Here is an 11,862-nt window from a genome sequence, read left to right as displayed (position 1 = left end):
AGTAATACAGAGGATTATGATCGTGTCTCCAGTTATAATCAACTATGTGTCTGCGACATTGATGCCACAGAATTTTCATTCGGAGTGAAGCTCGAAAGGTGAATCTTAGCATCCAAGTCAAGAACACAAAGCTACAAATCGATGACCCAAGCATAATTCTTTGTTGTGCATGGAGGTTCATCTGCTCCACGTGCTACCAGTTACAGAAAAAAATATAGGAGTTAGAAGTGTTTCACTGGCTTTGAAGCTGGTAAAGCACTTAGTGTTGTCTAAAAGACTCAAAGTGCCTCTCTGCAGTGCTAACTGCTTTAAAAGCTGCTAGACTCTTCATTCTGTCATACCTTTGTGCATAGTGAAGTTCCTTTCTTTAAAGAACAATTTTATTAATTTAACATATTCAAAATATATATACAGAAAGAAAGACATTCAATATCACATACTGTTAAACAATCTTAGGAATAAATTTTCATCAAGGTAATCACTTTAAGAGTCTTGGTATTTTAATAGCAAGATTTCAAGGCTATCCCAACTACTAAAAGTTTTAGTATGATTTATAGAGCTTGTTCTGATCACTTCTTTTTCAATTTTACATAGCATTGCTGCTGAATTTAACAATTCTTTGAATGTAGAAACTAAATACGACTTCCAATTTTCTGTAATAACTTTTCTAGCTACTGCCAGGAGCTTCCAGAACAGTTTTGGTTCTTTGGCTTTTACAGACAAAGGAAGTGGAACATTAACTAGATCACTAATATTAATGAAAGAACAATTATCAGACTGTAACCCCTTAAAAAACAAAATTATCCCTTCCCAATTATACATTTAATTTTTCACAATCCATAAACATGTGTCCAACCAGCTTTTACATCTTTACTACATTTCCAACAGACTGAAGAAGTAATTTTACTAAACTTAGAGATTTTATAGGGACTAACATTCTATGTATATATTTCCACACAAACAGAGCAAAGTTCTAACAGCATTTAAAAGCTGCTTTTCCTTCTGCCACTGTTCTTTGCCAGTCAGTACTGTCTGCTGTTTAACAGCGGTGGTACAGTGGTAGCGTTGTTGCCTCACAGCAAGAGGTTCTCCTGTTCGATTCTCGGCTGGAGTGCTTTCTGTGTGGAGTCTGCATGTCCTCCCCGCGGTCGAGTGGCCTCCGAAAGACATGCGTGAATGGGTGTGCCTTCGCTGTAGGTTGGGCATCAGGCTGGCAACCCTGCACCATAAAAATCGACTGCCAATCATTAGCGGACCGGAGTTCTGCTGTGGCGACCACTAACCGGGAAAAGCCGAAAAGACAAACACTGTCTGCTGTTACACTCTAGCCAGAGATATGATCTTAACAGTGTTTAGGGGTACTTAGTTTTTTGTTAATCACCCCTAAGCACTGTAAAGATAAAGTCTTGCTCTAAGGACAAGTTCTACAAGTTTTCATTTCCCCTAATTTTGGAGCATAGTCATGGCATCCCATGCACTACACTTATATGTAAAATGAGTTTAAATGCAATCAGATGCAATAGAAAACCATACAAATACCTTACCTCAAACCACCTACAGTAGCACACAGTATATTCAGCAGTTGTAATGCTGAAAAATCATATTGATTCGGCTCTATCATCAAAGTACACTGGCAACTGTGAGCAGTTCACTGCACCATCCACAAGGTACCCCACATGCCCGCTACACTGAAGTTACAGGTAACAATTCAAGATAACGCAATTCTAAAATACTGTATACAAATAAAACTCACAGAGTATGAATAGCAAAGGCAGTCTAAAATCTTGTGCAGCTACAACAGTCTTAGCACATGAGAAGAATCAACAAAACCAGCTTGTCAAACATTAGTAAGAAACACTTCTGCTGTTATGGAATGCATTCTGCAAACAAACTTCTACCATAACTATGCCAAAAGGTTACAACAAACTATTCTCCCATATTTGAGAGTACTTCACTTATATCTATGATATAGTGAGGATTACTCCTAAACATCTCACTGTTCTGTGCACTTATGCAGGTTTCCACAGACATGCAACAAAAGATGTACAAGTTTTACGGTACATCATCTATGCAAGGTTTGGTTACCGAACAGTGTCATGCACAAGATTATTAATATTTTAATATATCTGCACCTAGCCAACAGCTGTGTATCATAATCTTGCACAAATGGAGAATTACACCATTACTGAGGCACCGATGCAGCATGAGCCAGAACAGTGCATGACAGCATGAGGGGAAACAGACATGAAAGGATTCTATCACATGTAAAAAGGACAAATATAAAAGCAAGCACAAAAATTAAAACTAACAACAACATTAATAAACGCCATTGTGAGCGCTTTCATTAGCAATTTGATATGGAAGGAAATTCTCACAGATATTGAACTGCTGCTGGATTCAATGGTTATTCATGTTCTGATGGGGATCATTTCAGGAGCCAGCAAAGAAACTGTGGTAACACCTGTTCAGTCAAGTGCATACTTCTTTCTAGTTGAGCATGCCTTTCAGATTTAAAAATGGGTGCTGTGTGCAGTCATCTACACAATACTACTTCATCAACAGAAAATACCACATCAGGATCAGTGCCATGTTGTCCACCAACAATAAAAAAGTTTGAAGTTTTGTACCATACATGTTAATGTGCGTAGAGATGGCTCAAATAATGAGCTGTCAGTTATGTGTGATATACATCATTAGATAAAACTCTAATTCAGTATCTGGCAGCTTCACATAGGTACCTCATCTTGTATGACTTTTGTGGTTTATTTCTGGTCTCAGGTGCTTGGTACATGTGCTAAACAATTTCCTGCCCCCCCCTCCACCCACCCATCTCAGATAAACTGATTTTTGCAATTTGTAAGAGACATTCTGACACCACGACACATATCACACCTCTACCACTACCTACACCTGTACAACACACTCCTATATATGTGAAGGTTCTCAACAACAAAAAAATACCTAAACAAGAGAGACCTCCGAAGCAAAAACACATGCACATCACAACCCACAGCACCAAGCACCACACACAGTACACACGCCTGTGTCGCACAGTCTCTAAGGCCCAGCCACAAACTCAACATACTAATTACAGGAGACTATCATGAGACACACGCTATAGATGTGCTCCTCACCAGGCTAGACACAGTAAGTTGCTTGTCAGGTGCTAGAATCCACCATATCATGCACGCACTCAAGTCTCTTAACAACAGGTACTGTTATGACTCTGTCATAGTCCATGTTGGTGTGAATTACTTGAAACGTACCTCTCTGGACTATATGAAGAGAAACATGATTGAGCTTGCTGAATATGTGTCTCAGGCTGGTATGTCTCTAGCCTTAAGCAGCATCCTACAGTCACCTAGAATGATGCCTTAATACAAACAAAAAATGATTGACTAACAATTGGCTTAGTTTCTGGTGTCATTCCAAGGGGATCCAGTACCCGACAGCCTGGGAGGACATGACTGACAGACCACGATGCTTTGCCAGAGATGGCCTTCATCTGTCTCCCCTGGGATTCAGGCATCTGGCAAACGCTTTTGCCGCCTCCATAGTGCTTTTTTTAGGCAAAGCCATGAGCACAAAATTAGCAACAAGAAAAATTCTTCTAAATTAAACTTAAAGGTCATGCTGCTAAATGCTAGGAGTCTTAGCTTGAAACTGCACTCATTGCAAGCATTCCTCACCCTGGAAGATGTTAACATTTGTGCAGTTACTGAAACCTGGTTGAAAGAAGTGGAGAGACCCCCATTCTTACCAGGTTACTCATCCTACTATACTTTCAGACTCCAAATGGAGGACTACAAAGCCAAAGGAAGTGGAGTTTCAATATTTATCAAAGACATATACACCTTCAATCTGGTCATATGGTATGACATGCAGAAGACACTCCGAGTGCAGTCAAATGTTGACAAAATGCCTATTCAAATCATAGCTAGCTACAGACTCCCAACTATGACTCAGGACGCCCACTTCACCTATCTGGACCTACCTGAGTCCATCAAGATTCAACCCTCTACCCTGATCCTGGATGACTAACTACCCAACCAGAGAGTGGAAGACCTATTGTAGCCCAAACATGAATGCCCAGAGATTCCTTGACTTTGTCAATGCTAATGAATTGGATCAGCTGGTTGACACCCCCCCCCCACACACACACACACACGAGGTAAAAATATCCTGGACCTGGTACTAACTGACATGAGTAGTCACTGTAACACCCCTACAGTGTCATTCTCCTTGGTAAGATCCGACCATAAAATGATCACTAAAGTTACCATCTCCCCTGACCCCCACCCCTTGTCAGGGTCAAACAAACTTTTCCAAAGCTGACTACAATCTCCTGAGAGCAGGTATAAGCAGCTTCACAGCCACCATTCCTTCAGATGGAATTAGCACTAATGTCCAGGCCTACACCAAAAAACTATACAAGCACCTACATAGCTAGATGGACTCAGCAATACCTGACAGGACCAAATCATCCTCCTCAAGGAAGAGTAAACCTGTCTGGTGGACAGCAGCAATAAACAAAATCCATAATAAAGGGAAAAATTGCTGTACAGGACCAAGAAGGAGCAGGTGCCGAGTTGGAATCACTCTCCCCTTTGTCTGAACAAGCAAATAAGGTCACTGGTGAAATCCTCTAAGGCTAGTTAAGAGTCCAAATTGGCCACATCCACTAAGGACAATCACAAGGCCTTCTTCACATACGGCCGCAATCTCAAAGGTAACACTCATATTTGCTCTGGACTGGTGGTCAAGAACACCACATACACAAATGCTGTAGATATAGCCAACCTCCTAGCAGACAAGTTCAGTGAAAACTTCACCCCATGTCCCCCCATCAGTAAACTAGGACATCGTCAGCACCTGCCCTCCTCCCCTCATCACCAGGGAGCAGGTCTTCAATGCCCTCTCAAAGGCAAAAAATAGTCTCCATGGGACCCAACAACATCCCTGGTTGCATCCTACATGAACTTAGGCATGAGCTCTCAGCTCATTATTCACCCTACTCAACTAAAGCCTGAGCACTGGCTTTGTCCCCACCAAATGGAGGACAACCACTGTCATCCCTCTACATAAAGGTGGTCCACTGAACCAGGAAATTATAGGTCCGTCGGCCTAACTAACCTGATCTGCAAAGGCCATGGAATGCATTATCATGGACCTTATAAACGCATCATCATGGACCTTATTAACAAGGACATAGGCTACCTCAGAGTGCTTGACCTCACACAGTTTGGTTTTGTCAAAGGGAGATCATACCTATTAAACTGGGTCAACTTCTTCGAAACAGTCACCAAAGCCATGGACAAGGGAAAGACTGTGCACACCACCTACCTTGACCTAGCCAAAGACTTTGACACTATTCCCTACTCGGGCATAATAGACAAAATCTCCCAGTTAGGCATCAACCATTATGTTACCAGATGTGTAGCTAACTGGCTCATTGATAGAACCCACTCAGCCAAAATAGGGGAAGCCACCTCTAGTAGTAAACCTGTTACGAGTGGTGTACCCCAAGAATCGTTCTTGGGACAGCTACTGTTTGGGATATACTTTTCTGAGGTACAAGCCAAAATCAGTGGTCTGTCGCTGACCAAGTTTGCAGATGACTGCAAGCTGGACATGGTCTTAAATTCCACTAGTGATGTGAACATCCTCCAAGAGGGCCTTACCCAAACTAATGGTGCCAGGAACATGGCCTCAAACTGAATGCCAAAAAATGCATAATTATCCCCTTTGGGAAAATGGTGTCCCCACTAACTGTCACATCAATAACAATGTACTAAGCATGTAAGCAGTTGTGCAGGACTCAGGCACCTAGGTTGACAGCAACCTGACTTTTGACCACCACATTGACTCCATTGTATGGAAGGCTTTCTATGTGGCCCACCTCATAAGTAAGGCTATTTCGTCCAGGAACAAGGAGGTCATAACATCCCTGTACTCCTCCCTTATCCGACCCTTTATTGAGTACAATGCCCCCTTCGGCATGTACCCTGTCAAGCACATGTAGCAGCTGGAGAAACCACAGAGATTACTGACCAGGAAAATCCAGAGTCTCAAACATCTGTCCTATACAGCTAGACTAAAAGCCCTGTCCCTATACTTAGCGTCATACAGACTGCTCAGAGGTGACCTGTGTCTGGCATACAAGGCCATCTCAGACCCAGCCTTGACGGAGTTGCTGCAAATCCATAAGTCAAAATCTGCTCTGGCAACCCACACACAAGGCCTATACCTGGTCTGTGACATTAATAGAACTTGATGGCAGGATAGATTTGTGTCCCAGAGACTCCCCTGTTTGTGGAATAGACGGGAACGGATACTGCATTCCTTAGATGTGCACAGACAACTCAGATTCTACTTGGACAGGACTAAATCTCAAAGGAAATCTGAACAACTGCTGGTAGCATTTGCTGTAGGGGCAGAGGGGAAGGCTATATCAAAGCAAACCATTTCTAAATGGATAGGCCATTGCATTCATTTCTGCTATAAGCACCATGGAAAACCTATACCCCAGGGGATCAGACCTCACTCCAGGCCTGCATCTACCTCTACAGCCTTTCTCAGAGGCGTCCCTACCTGGGACATCTTAGAAGCTGCTACCTGGAGTTCTGTACATAATTTCACCAAGCATTACCATTTGCCAATTTTCTCTAAATCCAGAGCTGGCTTTGCCACTGCAGTCTTGCAGGGCCTTATAGCTGGGCTTTATAGCTGGTCCTAATGCTATCTAAATTCCTCCTCCCAACCACAGCTTTGGGAATTTACCCAAATGTAATGACTGCAACAGTGAAACACGAAGAACAACGTACAGTCGTGTACATTTATCATAAATGTAGATGTTCGAGTGTATTCACTGTTGCAGTCCTGGTTACCCTCCCTCCAGCCCCCTAACTTCTTTTGGCTATACCTCTACTTTCCTTTACTATGCTTAAAAGCCTTTTTGGTGTATTTGTTTTTTTGTTGGAGGTATATCATTGTACTTTTATATTTAATAGCTTCCCATTAGGGAGACACCTGACATCTGGGGCAAGAAAGACTGATGTAATGGCGTCGGCTGCATGTTTTATACCCCTGACAACCTGATGTCATGGAAGAAGGGACAGCAACTGACGCAAGACCCAAGACTTTGTTAATCAGGCCGACTGAGGGCTATTACAAGCAGATAACCCAAATGTAATGACTGCAACAGTGAAACACGAAGAACATCTTACAGTTACTCCCAAAATTAAACAGGTTTATTCCAAAAGTAAAAAGTATAAACGGCCAATAAGCGCTTTCACGTTGTAATAAATGCTTCTTCAGACTTTCAAACTGCCATCTTTACAAAGTTTGAATTTATAAACTCAATGAGCCAATCAAATGTTGCTACCTCATTCAATTAATTAAATGAATGCATTAAAGCTATACAGCTAAAACATTTAAAATGTAGAAATACATAATATACGATGCCTGAACTTCGCAATGCTTACACATCTAAACAGACAAAAAGAGTTCATCTGTGTGTGTGTGTGTGTGCGTGCGTGTGTATATATATATATATATATATATAAAAACAAAGGCATATAGATATAAAAATATATATGCAAATATATAATTAAATATACAGACCCAATGAACTAAATCACCTGCACAGCATAAATAACCAATGCAAAATTGCTTCTGTGGCTTAATGCCATTCAAAAACTAAATCAAATATATTAACGCATCTAGTTAAGTATAGCAATAATAAAATGTATGATGTTTAATATCGCAAATAGACTTACATAGAAACCGTGCTAATAACTATAGAAAAAAAACTTATATTAGAAACTTCATAAACTCATTCAGTGTCTAAGCGGTCTCTTTCAAGAAGGGCTTCAGTGACATCCTGTCATTTAGCCCATGTAGTCTGTCAGCTTGTAGTCTCAAAATCCATCTGGCCTCTTGTTTTTCCGTGAGATTCTTGTTGTTGCCTAGCGGTTTTATGTATTAATTCTATGACTGTAAAATAAAATTTGTGAGCGGTGTCATTATGTATAACATGCCTAGCAAGGGCAGTAGTCTCATCTTCTCTATTTATTGCATATATATGTTCCCTAATGCGTTCTCTTAATGTCCTATTGGTTTTACCAACATAGAAAGAACTACATTTTTGACGTACTGCTAAATATACTAAATCTCTTGTTTTACAGTCTGTTTAGATGTATAAGCATTGCGAAGTTCAGGCATCATATAATATGTATTTCTACATTTTAAAAGTTTTAGCTGTATAGCTTTAATTAATGCATTCATTTAATTAATTGAATGAGGTAGCAACATTTGATTGGCTCATTGATTTTATAAATTCAGACTTTGTAAAGATGGCAGCTGAAAGTCTGAAAAAGCGTTTATTACAGCGTGAAAGCGCTTACTGGCCATTTATACTTTTTACTTTTGGAATAAACCCGTTTAATTTTGGCAGTAACTGTAAGATGTTCTTCGTGTTTATGTTTTTAAGAAAAGAAGTCAGCTCCGATTGTCGTGCTGTGCCCTTGAAGTTCTGGATATTTGGATTTTGTATTTTGCTTCACAAGGGTGCTTTATCCTGAGCAGTGTTCGTATTTTCTCAAAATTAAACAGGGACAAAGACAATGCTGACTGCAACAGGCAGCCCATCAGCACGGATCCTTTAAACAATAAGTTTGAAACTCCTAATTATGACAATAATGACAGACTTTACTTGTAAATCACTAAGGATTAAACGAATGGCTCCAAGAGGCACAGTGTAGAACTATGCAACTAAATTAGTGACAGTAACGAGGCACAGGGAGAGTTGCAATGCCATGCATTCTATGGTTCTTTTTTTTCATTCACAATGAGGCATCCTAAATGAATTAATTTAACATAGTATTTGGTGAGTGCCTGTCTATGTGGTTCAGAATGTTTGCCTCTGTGTATGTGTGTGCATGTCTTTCTGTGCATCTGAAGTGTGTGTGTGTGTGTGTGTGTGTGTGTGTGTGTGTGTGTGTGTGTGTGTGTGTGTGTGTGTGTGTGTGTGTGTGTGTGTGTGTGTGTGTGTGGGTGTGTGTGTGCATATGTGTATACATATGTGTATACATCACACACACACACACTAAATGTTTGTATAACGTATATTTTTTGGATGTAAATATTTCTTTCAAAAACTACATCTTACAAGAAGTTCTAAACATTAGGCATATGAACTATTTTACATGAATAATATACTAAAAAACATTGAAAGTCCATTCTGTAAATGCACCAGGGTGTATGATATTAGAAATTATGTTTTCTAGGGCTGTATAAGCACTCTGCCTGCAGTGTTGGGCTGAACTACATCTGCAGGTGGGTCTTCTCGCCCCAGGTATTACTGTTTGCTTAATATATGTAGAGTCCACTGACAAACCTATTTTCACATCAAGACAAAATGGAGTAAGCAGCTCAATGCACTTATCCTGTTACCTTTTTTTTTTTTGCTTAAACATCTGGTAGCTAAGCAGTTCTGCTGAGTATGGAAGAAGATGCTACAGAAGAGGCAACATAAAGCATTACCTGTAGAACATGCAGCTAATTTCAAGGAAAATGTAAGAATACAATCAGTAATGATACATTTACAATTAAACCGAATGGATTACACAGTAATTGCAAAATCTGCTGGTTCGTTACCAATTCCCACAATAATGACCACCACTGCCTAACTCTCTCCAAAGCTAAATGGCTCCTAGTACATTTGAGACACAACCTCTTACTAGGATCACTAATTCACAAAGCCCTTTCTCCTGAGACGTCATCCCCTCTCACTCACTCACTAAAACGTTTCACCAAAACCCCACATATAATCTTAGTGGTATCTCTCAGTCTCAACCCAAATGTAAACTCTATTGCACTGACCATGCATTCTCTATCCTAACACCTAAACTATGGGACTCTATTCCTCTCTCTGTCAGAGACATCCAAATGTACTTGGACTTCAGACAACAACTCAAGGAATATCTCTTCACTCAAACAGTGCTGCTGCACTCACTCAGGTCACAATACATGAACCCTGTAGCTCTCTTACACACCACTTTATCCCCATTTCATCCTTCCTTATATCAGCTTGTCATCCCCTTTACTTACTGCCTCTCACATCCTACTCCCTCTTCCCTCATGCCTCTCACATCCTACTCCCTCTTCCCCCTGCATGCCTCTCACATCCTACTCCCTCTTCCCCCTGCATGCCTCTCACATCCTATTCCCTCTTCCCCCTGCATGCCTCTCACATCCTACTCCCTCTTCCCAATGCATGCCTCTCACATCCTACACCCTCTTCCCCCTGCATGCCTCTCACATCCTACTCCCTCTTCCCCCTGCATGCCTCTCACATCCTACTCCCTCTTCCCCCTGCATGCCTCTCACATCCTACTCCCTCTTCCCCCTGCATGCCTCTCACATCCTACTCCCTCTTCCCCCTGCATGCCTCTCACATCCTACTCCCTCTTCCCTCATGCCTATCACATCCTACTCCCTCTTCCCCCTGCATGCCTCTCCCATCCTACTCCCTCTTCCCAATGCATGCCTCTCACATCCTACTCCCTCTTCCCCCTGCATGCCTCTCACATCCTACTCCCTCTTCCCCTGCATGCCTCTCATCCTACTCCCTCTTCCCCCTGCATGCCTCTCACATCCTACTCCCTCTTCCCCCTGCATGCCTCTCACATCCTACTCCCTCTTCCCCCTGCATGCCTCTCACATCCTACTCCCTCTTCCCCCCTGCATGCCTCTCACATCCTACTCCCTCTTCCCCCTGCATGCCTCTCACATCCTACTCCCTCTTCCCCCTGCATGCCTCTCACATCCTACTCCCTCTTCCCTCATGCCTATCACATCCTACTCCCTCTTCCCCCTGCATGCCTCTCACATCCTACTCCCTCTTCCCCCTGCATGCCTCTCACATCCTACTCCCTCTTCCCCCTACATGCCTCTCACATCCTACTCCCTCTTCCCCCTGCATGCCTCTCACATCCTACTCCCTCTTCCCCCTGCATGCCTCTCACATCCTACTCCCTTCTCGCCCTGCATGCCTCTCACATCCTACTCCCTCTTTCCCCTGCATGCCTCTCGTATCCTACTCCCTCTTCCCCTGCATGCCTCTCACATCCTACTCCCTCTTCCCTCATGCCTCTGATCCTATTCCCTCTTCCCCTGCATGCCTCTCGCATCCTACTCCCTCTTCTTCCTGCATGCCTCTCACATCCTACTCCCTCTTCCCCCTGCATGCCTCTCACATCCTACTCCCTCTTCCCCCTGCATGCCTCTCGCATCCTACTCCCTCTTCCCCCTGCATGCCTCTCACATCCTACTCCCTCTTCCCAATGCATGCCTCTCGCATCCTACTCCCTCTTCCCTCATGCCTCTCACATCCTACTCCCTCTTCCCCCTGCATGCCTCTCACATCCTACTCCCTCTTCCCCCTGCATGCCTCTCACATCCTACTCCCTCTTCCCTCATGCCTCTCACATCCTATTCCCTCTTCCCCCTGCATGCCTCTCGCATCCTACTCCCTCTTCCCCCTGCATGCCTCTCGCATCCTACTCCCTCTTCCCCCTGCATGCCTCTTGCATCCTACTCCCTCTTCCCCCTGCATGCCTCTCACATCCTACTCCCTCTTCCCAATGCATGCCTCTCACATCCTACTCCCTCTTCCCTCATGCCTCTCACATCCTACTCCCTCTTCCCCCTGCATGCCTCTCACATCCTACTCCCTCTTCCCCCTGCATGCCTCTCACATCCTACTCCCTCTTCCCCCTGCATGCCTCTCACATCCTACTCCCTCTTCCCCCTGCATGCCTCTCACATCCTACTCCCTCTTCCCCCTGCATGCCTCTCACA

General features: G+C 43.0%; 1 protein-coding gene across 1 annotated transcript in view; it reads right to left on the bottom strand.

Annotated features, from left to right (window-relative positions):
- LOC122814952 (aldo-keto reductase family 1 member C1-like) overlaps positions 1-11,862 on the bottom strand; it is a 337,408-nt gene that overhangs the window by 114,236 nt on the left and 211,310 nt on the right. The gene's annotated exons all lie outside the window — the stretch shown is intronic.

The sequence above is a fragment of the Protopterus annectens genome, chromosome 11.part0 (genome assembly GCF_019279795.1).
Source record: "Protopterus annectens isolate FY-2018-M chromosome 11.part0, PAN1.0, whole genome shotgun sequence".
NCBI lineage: Eukaryota > Metazoa > Chordata > Ceratodontiformes > Protopteridae > Protopterus > Protopterus annectens.
The sequence above is the reverse complement of the archived record's forward strand: the minus strand, read 5'-3'. Positions and strand labels throughout refer to the sequence as shown.